The sequence below is a fragment of the Nomascus leucogenys genome, chromosome 9 (assembly GCF_006542625.1).
Source record: "Nomascus leucogenys isolate Asia chromosome 9, Asia_NLE_v1, whole genome shotgun sequence".
Classification (NCBI taxonomy): Eukaryota; Metazoa; Chordata; class Mammalia; order Primates; family Hylobatidae; genus Nomascus; species Nomascus leucogenys.
Genome location: NC_044389.1, coordinates 92,500,892 through 92,510,071, shown reverse-complemented (window position 1 = coordinate 92,510,071; position 9,180 = coordinate 92,500,892). Strand labels below are relative to the sequence as shown.

Below are 9,180 nucleotides of genomic sequence, written 5' to 3'. Positions count from 1 at the left end.
CCAATAACATGGAATTAGAGGTGGCTGCTCTCCTTCCTCTCTGTTGGATAGTCTTATTCTGAGAACTGAATCATCAGTCTCAAGACATGGAGATAAAAGGAATGGTTCTGGCATCAGATCGCTGAGGTTGAAAGCCAGCTTTGTCATTCCTGAAGGTGACTTTGGGCAAATTGATTTGTCTTAATAAACCTCAGTTTCTTTGTCTGTGAAGTGGGTCTATACTAGTCTACCACACATGGGTGTTGTAAGGATTAAAGCATATAAACCTTGCAAAACATCTAACGCAGTGCCTAGCACAGTGTGTACTTAAATGTGAAGAAACATTCTAGCATTATAATCTTACTGTAGCTAGGAGGCCCTCATATGCTGGAAGTCCCTGAAATGTGCCACAAAAAGGGCTCATTTCTGGAGCTTTATTTTACACACACACACACACACACACACACACACACACACACGTTAATGTAAGCAAACAAGGAGTTAGTATACTTTTATTGGAAAATGAATTAGTTGAATTAAAAAAAAGCAAAGACATGCGTGCATCAGAAGTTCATGACCTAACCAGAAATAAAATCCCACACAAGCAGAAATAGTAATCTATTCCACTCCCCCAAAAAAGAAATCTCCTTGGCTGCCAGCCCACTGAACTGCAGCAACCTCTGTCACTGAGGACACTGCTCTCTGCCCTGGCATCTCTTCTTAGCTGCTGTGGGATGTGGGACCTGGGAACACATTTTTAAAAAACTGAATGAAAAACACATCAGAGTCCCCAAGAGATAAAAACTTAGTATCTTCTACGGTGACATGGACTTCTGAGTACTCATCTCTGGAGGCCAAAATATCCAAACTGAAGGAGGAAAGATCTGTTCCATCTGGAAGAAGCGTAAGGATTTCTTCAAGAAGCATCTGTACAGCTATTCTCTGTGCAGATGGTAGCCTGGCCAGTGCCATAGTGAGACTGAGGAAAGGCTCCTTCTACCACCACACAGCCTCCGTGGGGACTAGAACCTCTTCTTTGCAAGCTCATGAATATTGATGAGCCCAAACCACACTCGAAAGAGTCAGAACATATTGTAAAAGCCAAATTGCAAGTTGGCTCCTAAAGCTTGGGCAAAGGAGCAAATAATTTCAGCCCTGGGACTGGGCTGGGGCTGGCACAGCGCCTGAGCCTAAAAAGGAGGGCTGAGAGAAGCTTGGCTCAAACCTCTTGCGGATCAAGAGGAAAAGAGGAGGAAGTGGGAGTCCAGGGGCTTTCATTACCGTCCCTGTAAACCCTGCCAACCAGTCATCCCGAAGTCAGAAGGCTGGAAGTCCCTGAAATGTGCCACAAAAAAGAGCTCACTTCTGGAGCTTTATATTACACACACACACACATTAATGTAATCAAACAAGGAGTTAGTGGTGTATTTTTTTGGGATGGAGTCTCACTCTGTCGCCCAGGCTGGAGTTAATGGTGCAGTCTTGACTCACTGCAACCTCCGCCTCCCAGTCCAAGTGATTCTCCTGCCTCAGCCTCCCAGTAGCTAGGATTACAGGCATCTGCCACTTTGCCCAGCTAATTTTTGTATTTTTAGTAGAGACGGGTTTCACCATGTTGGTCTGGCTGGTCTTGAACTCCTGACCTCAGGCGATCCACCCGCCTCGGCCTCCCAAAGTGCTGGGATTACAGGCGTGAGCCACTGGGCCCAGCCCGAGTTAGTGTGCTTTTATAGGAAAATGAATTAGTTGTCTTCCCCAAGACAGAGTGCATGAGAAAAGAACCCATTGGCCGAGACTATACAAGCAAATCTGGCATAAATAAGAACTTCATGGGCAACAAATATTTACTGGGCACCCACTAAGTATCATGTTCTGTGCTAGGCACTGGAAATATGATGGAAAAAAGGAAACGATTCCTGATTTCAAGTTTACAGTGGTAGAAGTGTGGTGGGAGGGGAAGTAAAAACAATAACAAGCAAAATATAATGTACCGTGGTACGTTGTTGCATGCATCAGTTTGTTCCTTTATATTGCCAGCTGGTGTGCTACCATTTGCTTTTCCATACACTTGCTGATGACCTTTGATGGGCTTCCAGTTTGGGATTATTATGAAGAGAGCTGTTATGAACATTTATGTCTTCATGTGAACATACATTTTTGTTCCTCTTGGGTTAATATCCAGGAATAGAGTTGCAGAATCCTATGGTAAATGTATATTTCACTTCATAAGAAACTGACACACTTTTCCAAAGTGGCTGGACCATTTTGCATTCCTATTAGCAGTGTATGAGAGTCCCAGGTGCTTCACAACCTTGTCAACATTTCATATTGCCAATTCAAACAATTTCAGCCATTGTAGAGGGTGTATAGCAGTAGCCCATTGTGGTCTTATTTGCATTTCCCTACGGATTAATAATGTTGAGTGTTTTTTAGATATGCTTTTTTTTGCCATTAGTATATCTTCTTTGGGGAAATGTCTATTCAAATCTTTTACCAATTAAAAAAATCAAGTAATGTACCTCATTATTGAAGTTTGAGATTCTTTACAAATTCTGGATATAAGTCCTTTATTTACATATATATTTTGCAAATATTTTTTTCTAATCTGTGTTTTGCCTTTTCACTTTCTTAACTGTATTATTTTTTGAGACAGAGTCTCGCTCTGTTGCTCAGATTGGAGCGCAGTAGCCTGATCTCGGCTCACTGCAACCTCTGTCTCCCAGGTTCAAGCGATTCTCATGCGTCAGCCTTCTGAGCAGCTGGGATTACTGGCATGCACCACCACACCCAGCTAATTTTTGTATTTTTAATAGAGATGGGGTTTTGCCATGTTGGCCAAACTGGTCTCGAAATCCTGACCTCAGGTGATCAGCCTACCTCGGCCTCCCAAAGTGCTAGGATTACTGGTGTGAGCCACCACTCCCGGACGATTTTGATGAACAGAAAATTTTTTAACATTTATGATTGATACATAATAATTATACGTATTTATAGGGTATTGTGGACACATAATAATTATACATATTTGTGGGGTACAGTGTGGTATTTTGATACATGTATACATTGTGTAATGATCAAATCAGGGTAATTAGCATATCTATCACCTTAAACAGTTATCATTTCATTGTGATGAGAACATTCAAAAACCTCTCTTCCGGTTATTTTGAAATATAAAATACATTATTGTTAACTGGAGTCACTGTGCTGTGCAATAGACCACCAGAATTTATTCCTCCTATCCAACTGTACCTTTGTATCCCTTAACCAACTTCTCCCCATCTCTCCTCTCCTCGACCCCTCCCCATCCTTTGGTAACTGCTTGCTGTTCTACTCTCTACTTCTGTGATAACAACATTTTAGATTCCACTTGAGTGAGATCATATAGTACTTGCCTTTCTGTGCCTGGCTTATTTCACTTAACATATGGTGGAAGAGACTGGGTGCAGTGGCTCATGCCTGTAATCCCAGCGCTTTGGGAGGCCAAGGTGGGCTGCTCACTTGAGGTCAGAAGTTCAAGACCAGCCTGGCCAACATGGTGAAACCCAATCTCTACTAAAAAATTACAAAAATTAGCCAGGCGTGGTGGCGGGTGCCTGTGATCCCAGCTACTCGGGAGGCTGAGGCAGGAGAGTTGCTTGAACCTGGGAGGTGAAGGTTGCAGTGATCCGAGATCGCGACACTGTATTACAGCCTGGGTGACAGAGTAAGACTCTGTCTAAACAACAACAGCAACAACAACAACAACAACAAAAATAAGGTGGAAGAGTATAAGTTTCACATTTTGATGATACATCCAATGTGCTAATTTTTTAATGCATGGTTTGTACACTTTTTGTCCCATCTAAGAAATCTTTGCCCCAATCACAAAGGTTTTCCCTCCTGTTTTATTGAAGTTTTATGGTTTCAGATTTTCCATTTAGGTCTAGAATACATTTTGTGTCAATTTTTCTAGAATACATTTTGTGTCAAACATTAGGGCATTTTTGGGCACGGTGGCTCATGCCTGTAATCCCAGCACTTTGGGAAGCTGAGGTGGATCACTTGAGGCCAGGAGTTGGAGACCAGCCTGGGCAACATAGGGAGACCCCTTACAAAAGACTAAAACATTAGCTGGGTGTGGCGGCACATACCTGTAGCCCCAGCTACTCAGGAGGCTGAGCCCAAGGGGTTGAGACTGCAGTGAGCCGTGATCACACCACTGAACTCTAGCCTAGGTAACAGAGCAAGACCCCGTCTAAAAAAAACAAAAAAGAAAAAGAGAGAGAGAGAAAGTAAAAGGAAGGAAGGAAGGAAGGAAGGAAGGAAGGAAGGATGGATCACTTTTCCCCTTTTGATACCTTGGTACTTTTATTGAAAACTGAAAAACAATTGACCATTTATGTGTGGGCCTATTTTTGAACTCTCAGTTTCATGGATCTATATGTCTATCCTTATGCTAACAACCCACTGTCTTATTTTAGCTTTGTAGTAAGCCTTCAAATTGACCAGTGATTGTTCTTTTTTTTTCCAAAATTATTTTGCTTATTCTAGGATTCTGCATTTTTACATAAATTTCTTTCTTCTTTTTCTTTTTTGAGACAGGGTCTCGCTCCATCGCCCAGGCTGGAGTACAGTGGTGCTATCTCGGCTCACTGCAACCTTTGTCTCTCGGGTTCAAAGTTTCTCCTGCCTGTCTCCCGAGTAGCTGGGATTACAGGAGCATGCCACCACACCTGGTTAATTTTTGTATTTTTAGGGGTTTCACCATGTTGGCCAGGCTGGTCTCGAACTCCTGACCGCCGGTGATGTGCCTGTCTTGGCCTCCCAAAGTGCTAGGATTACAGGTGTGAGCCACCGTGCCTCGCCTGCAATTCTATATAAATTTCTACATAAAAAAATCAGCTTGATTTTGATTGGGACAGCACTGACTCACAATTTAGGGAGAACTGACATCTCAACAATACCAAGTCAACTCAACTATGAACATGTGTGTCTCACTATTTATTGAGATATTTAATTTATCTCAGCAAAGTCTTGGACTTTTCTCTGTGCAGTTGCCCACCCTTATCTGCAGAGGACACGTTCCAATAACCCCAGCTATGCCTCAAACTGTGGAGAGTACTGACCCCTATATATCCTATGTTTTTTTTTTAATATCTACTTACCTATGATAAAGTTTAATTTATAAATTTGGCATAGTAAGAGAGTAACAATAACTAATAATAAAGTAGAAGAATTATAACAAACTAATAAAGGTTGTGTGAATGTGGTCTCTCAAAATATCTTCATATTTTTGGATTGTAGTTGACTGTAGATAACTGAAAACTGCTGAAAAGGAAAAGACTGATTTGGTTACTACACATACCATCATTATTTTGTTATGTTTATTCCTAAATAAATCATGTTTTGTGATGCCATTTTAAACATATTATTAAAATGTAAATTTCCAATTGTTTGTTGCTACCATATAGAAATATAATTGATTTGTGTATGTTGACCTTGTATCCTGTGACCTTGTTTAAATTTGCTTCTTAGTTAGCTGTGGTTACTTTTTGGTAGATTCCTTTGGATTTTCTGTATCAACAGCCACATTGCTGGTGCATAATGACAGTTTTACATATACATTTCCAAAGATAGGACTTTTATTTTGGTTTCTTGCCTTATAACATTAACTGGAAACTCGCACTGAATAGAAGTGACAAGAGGGAACATCTTGCCTTCTTCCCGATCTTAGGAGAAAATAATTCAGTTTTAAATTATGGCATTAGGTGTAGGTTTTTGGTGGATTTCCTCTATCGCATTGAGAAAGTTTTCTCCTATTTCTAATTTGCTAAGGGCTTTTTGTTTGTTTGTTTTAAATCAAGAATGGGTGTTGAAATTTGTCAGATGTTTTTCTGCACTTTTTAAGACGAAACGATATGAATCATATAGTTTCTCCTTTTTAGTCTGCTAGTATGATGAATTCTATTTATTGATTTTTGCATGTTGACTCAATATTACATTTCTAGGATAAACCCCACTTGTTCATGATGTATTCTTTTATTATATGTAGCTGGATTTGATTTACTGAAATTCTGTTAAGGATTTTTGTGCTTGTGTTCATAAGAAATATTGGTCTGTAGTTTTCTACCTTTTAAATTTCTTTTTCTGGTGTTATCAGGGTAAAACTAGCCCCATAAAATGAACTGGAAAGTCTTCTTTCTATGCTTTTGTGCAGGATTGGTTTTATTCCTTCCTTAAACATTCAGTAGAATTCATCAGTCAAGCCTCTGAATCTATGGGTTTTCTTTGTAAAAAGGTTTATGACTACAACTTCATTTTCTTTAATATAAATAGGGATGTTTAAATTATTTCTCTTTGAGTGAGCTTTAGTTGTTCTGATCTTTCAAGGTATGTATTTTTATCTAATTTGATGAATTTATTGTTTCAAGTTTATTCATAACATTTCTTTATTATCCTTTTAGTAGGGTATAGAAATTGTTCATTCTGGGTACTTGTAATTGTGTGTTCTTTATCTATTTTTCTTGTTTAAGTTGGCTAAAGATTTACCAGCTGTGTTTTCAAAGACTGGCTTTTGTTTTCATTGGTTTTCTCTACTGTTTGTCCATTTATTATTCTATTGATTTCTGGTTATTTCTTCCCTTCCACTTACTTTGGGTTAAATTGCTCTTCTTTTTCTATTTTCTTAAGGTGGAGATGTAGACATTTAACTATAAAGTTTTCTACTTTCCAACATAAGTATTTAAACTTATAAATTTCCGGCCAGGTGCAGTGGCTCATGTCTGTAATCTCAACACTTTGAGAGGTCGAGGAGGTTGGATCACCTGAGGTCAGGAGTTCAAGACCAGCCTGGCCAATGTGGTGAAAACCTGTCTCTACTGAAAATACAAAAGTTAGTCGGGTGTGGTGGCGCATGCCTGTAGTCCCAGCTACTCAGGAGGCTGAGGCAGGAGAATCGCTTGAATCCGGGAGGTGGAGGTTGCAGTGAGCTGAGATTGTGTCACCGCACTCCAGCCTGGGTGACAGAGTGAGACTCCGTCTCAAAAAAAAAAAAAAAAAAAGTTATAAATTTCCTTTTTAGCACTGCTTTAAATGATTCCCACACTTTTCATATGTGTGGGAATATGCTTTCATTTTCATGCCTTTCAAAATATTTTCTTATTTCACTTGTGATGTTTTTATTGGTGTCAGATAATATATTTTAGACATTAATCCTTTAAATTGTATTAAAACTTGTTTTATGGACCCGATATGGTCTATCTTGATAAATTCTCCATGTACACTTGAAAAGAATGTTTATTCTGCAGTTGTTGGGTGAGTGTTTTATAAATGCCAATTAATTTAAGTAGTTAATAGTATTGTTCAAGTTTCATGCATCCTTACTGGTTTTCTCCCCACATAATTTAACAATTATTGAGAGAGGAGTGTTGAAGTTTGTAACTGTAATTGTGTCTATTTCTTCTTCTACTTCTACCAGTGTTTGCTTCATATATTTTGAAGCTCTGTGAGCATTGTTGTGTTTTCTGATCCATTTCCCATTATGATCCCCAGTATGAAATCTACTTTGTATAATATTAATATAGCCAATTCTCTTACTTTTGCTTAATGCTTGCATGACATTCTTTTACTTTTTTGTAACATTTTGGGGAATGTTTTGTTATTCTTTTTTTTAACCTGTCCATGTCTTTATATTTAAAGTCAGTTTCTTATAGACAACATACATATAGTTAGGTCTTGCTTTTTTTTATCCAATCTGACAATCTTTTAATGGAGCGTCTAGACCATTTACATTCAATAGAATTATTGATATCATTGAGTTTTAATTTACCATATTGATATTTGTTTTCCCTTTGTCCCATCTATTTTATGTTTTCTTTTTCCTTTGTTCCTTTATTCATTTGTATTAATAAATATTTTTTAGATTCTATTTTCTCTCCACTATTGGCTTACTAGCAATAATTCTTTTGTATGGTTTCTTTTTAGTGGTTGCTCTAGGGTTTACAATATTTAACTAATCAGTCTACTTTCAGATAACGTTATATCATTTCACATGACATGTAAGAAACTTACAACAGCATACTTTCATTCTGCTCCTCCTGTCCTCTGTGTCATTGTTGTAATATATTTTACTTCTATGTAGGTAATGAACTCCACAGACTTTGTTATGTTTGCTTTAAATAGTCAAATATCTTTTAAAGAGATTAAGTAGGAAAAAAAGTTTTTATATTTGCCATTTCCAATGTTCTTTATTACATTGTGTGAATTGAAATTTTCATCAGTTATTTTCTTTCTGCCTGAAGAGGTTCCTTTAACATTTCTGCAGTTCTGCTGGTGATGAAATAGTTGTTCTCATTTTACTAGGAACATCTTTCTTTTTCATTTTCTTTTTCGGTACAATATGGTTACATTTATATTGGAACACGTATGTTTAAAAATGCATGGAGTACTTGCTTCAGCGGCACATATACTAAAATTGGAATAATACAAACAAAATTGGCTTGGCCCCTGCTCAAGGATGACACACAAATTCAAGAAGAGTTCCACATTTTTGTATTTAATGCACTAAACTGTGCACTTAAAAATAGTAGATTTTATGTTATATATATTTTACCTCAATAAAAAACATAGACATGGGTCTAGAAATACACATATAAAACTGTTAATACTGGCTTACTCCTTGGAAGAGGAGATGGGAGTGAAAGATAACTTTTAGGATTTAACTCCAATTTTTAAACTTTTGTTTGGAAATTATTTTAAACATAAAAAATTTGCAGGAGTTACTCAGATTACCCCATTTGCTTCACCATTCTCAATCTCTTTTTATATATACATTAAAAATACATCATCTATATCTGCATACGTATTTGTGTGTAAACTAGATATATGTATATATATTTATGAACCATTTGAGGGGAAAATACTCAGCATATTTCCTAAAAATAGGGATTCTCCTTTATAACCACAGTACACTTAACAAATACAGTACATTTAGTTACTTTTTCTTTTTCTTTTTTTCTTTTTTTTTTTTTTGAGAGGAAGTTTTGTTCTTGTTTTCCAGGCTGGAGTGCAATGGTGCAATCTCGGCTCACCGCAACCTCCCGGGTTCAAGCGATGGTCCTGCCTCAGCATCCCAAGTAGCTGGGATTACAGGCATGCACCACCGTGCCTGGCTAATTTTGTATTTTTAGTAGAGACAGGGTTTCTCCATGTTGGTCAGTCTGG

The 9,180-nt window shown here is 37.9% G+C and overlaps 1 non-coding gene across 1 annotated transcript; it reads left to right on the top strand.

Annotated features, from left to right (window-relative positions):
* Positions 1 to 8,401: 8,401 nt before the first annotated feature.
* Positions 8,402 to 8,508, top strand: LOC115836758. Its single transcript, XR_004031782.1, has one exon. It is a non-coding gene; the product is annotated as a U6 spliceosomal RNA (small nuclear RNA).
* The last annotated feature ends 672 nt before the right edge of the window (positions 8,509 to 9,180 follow it).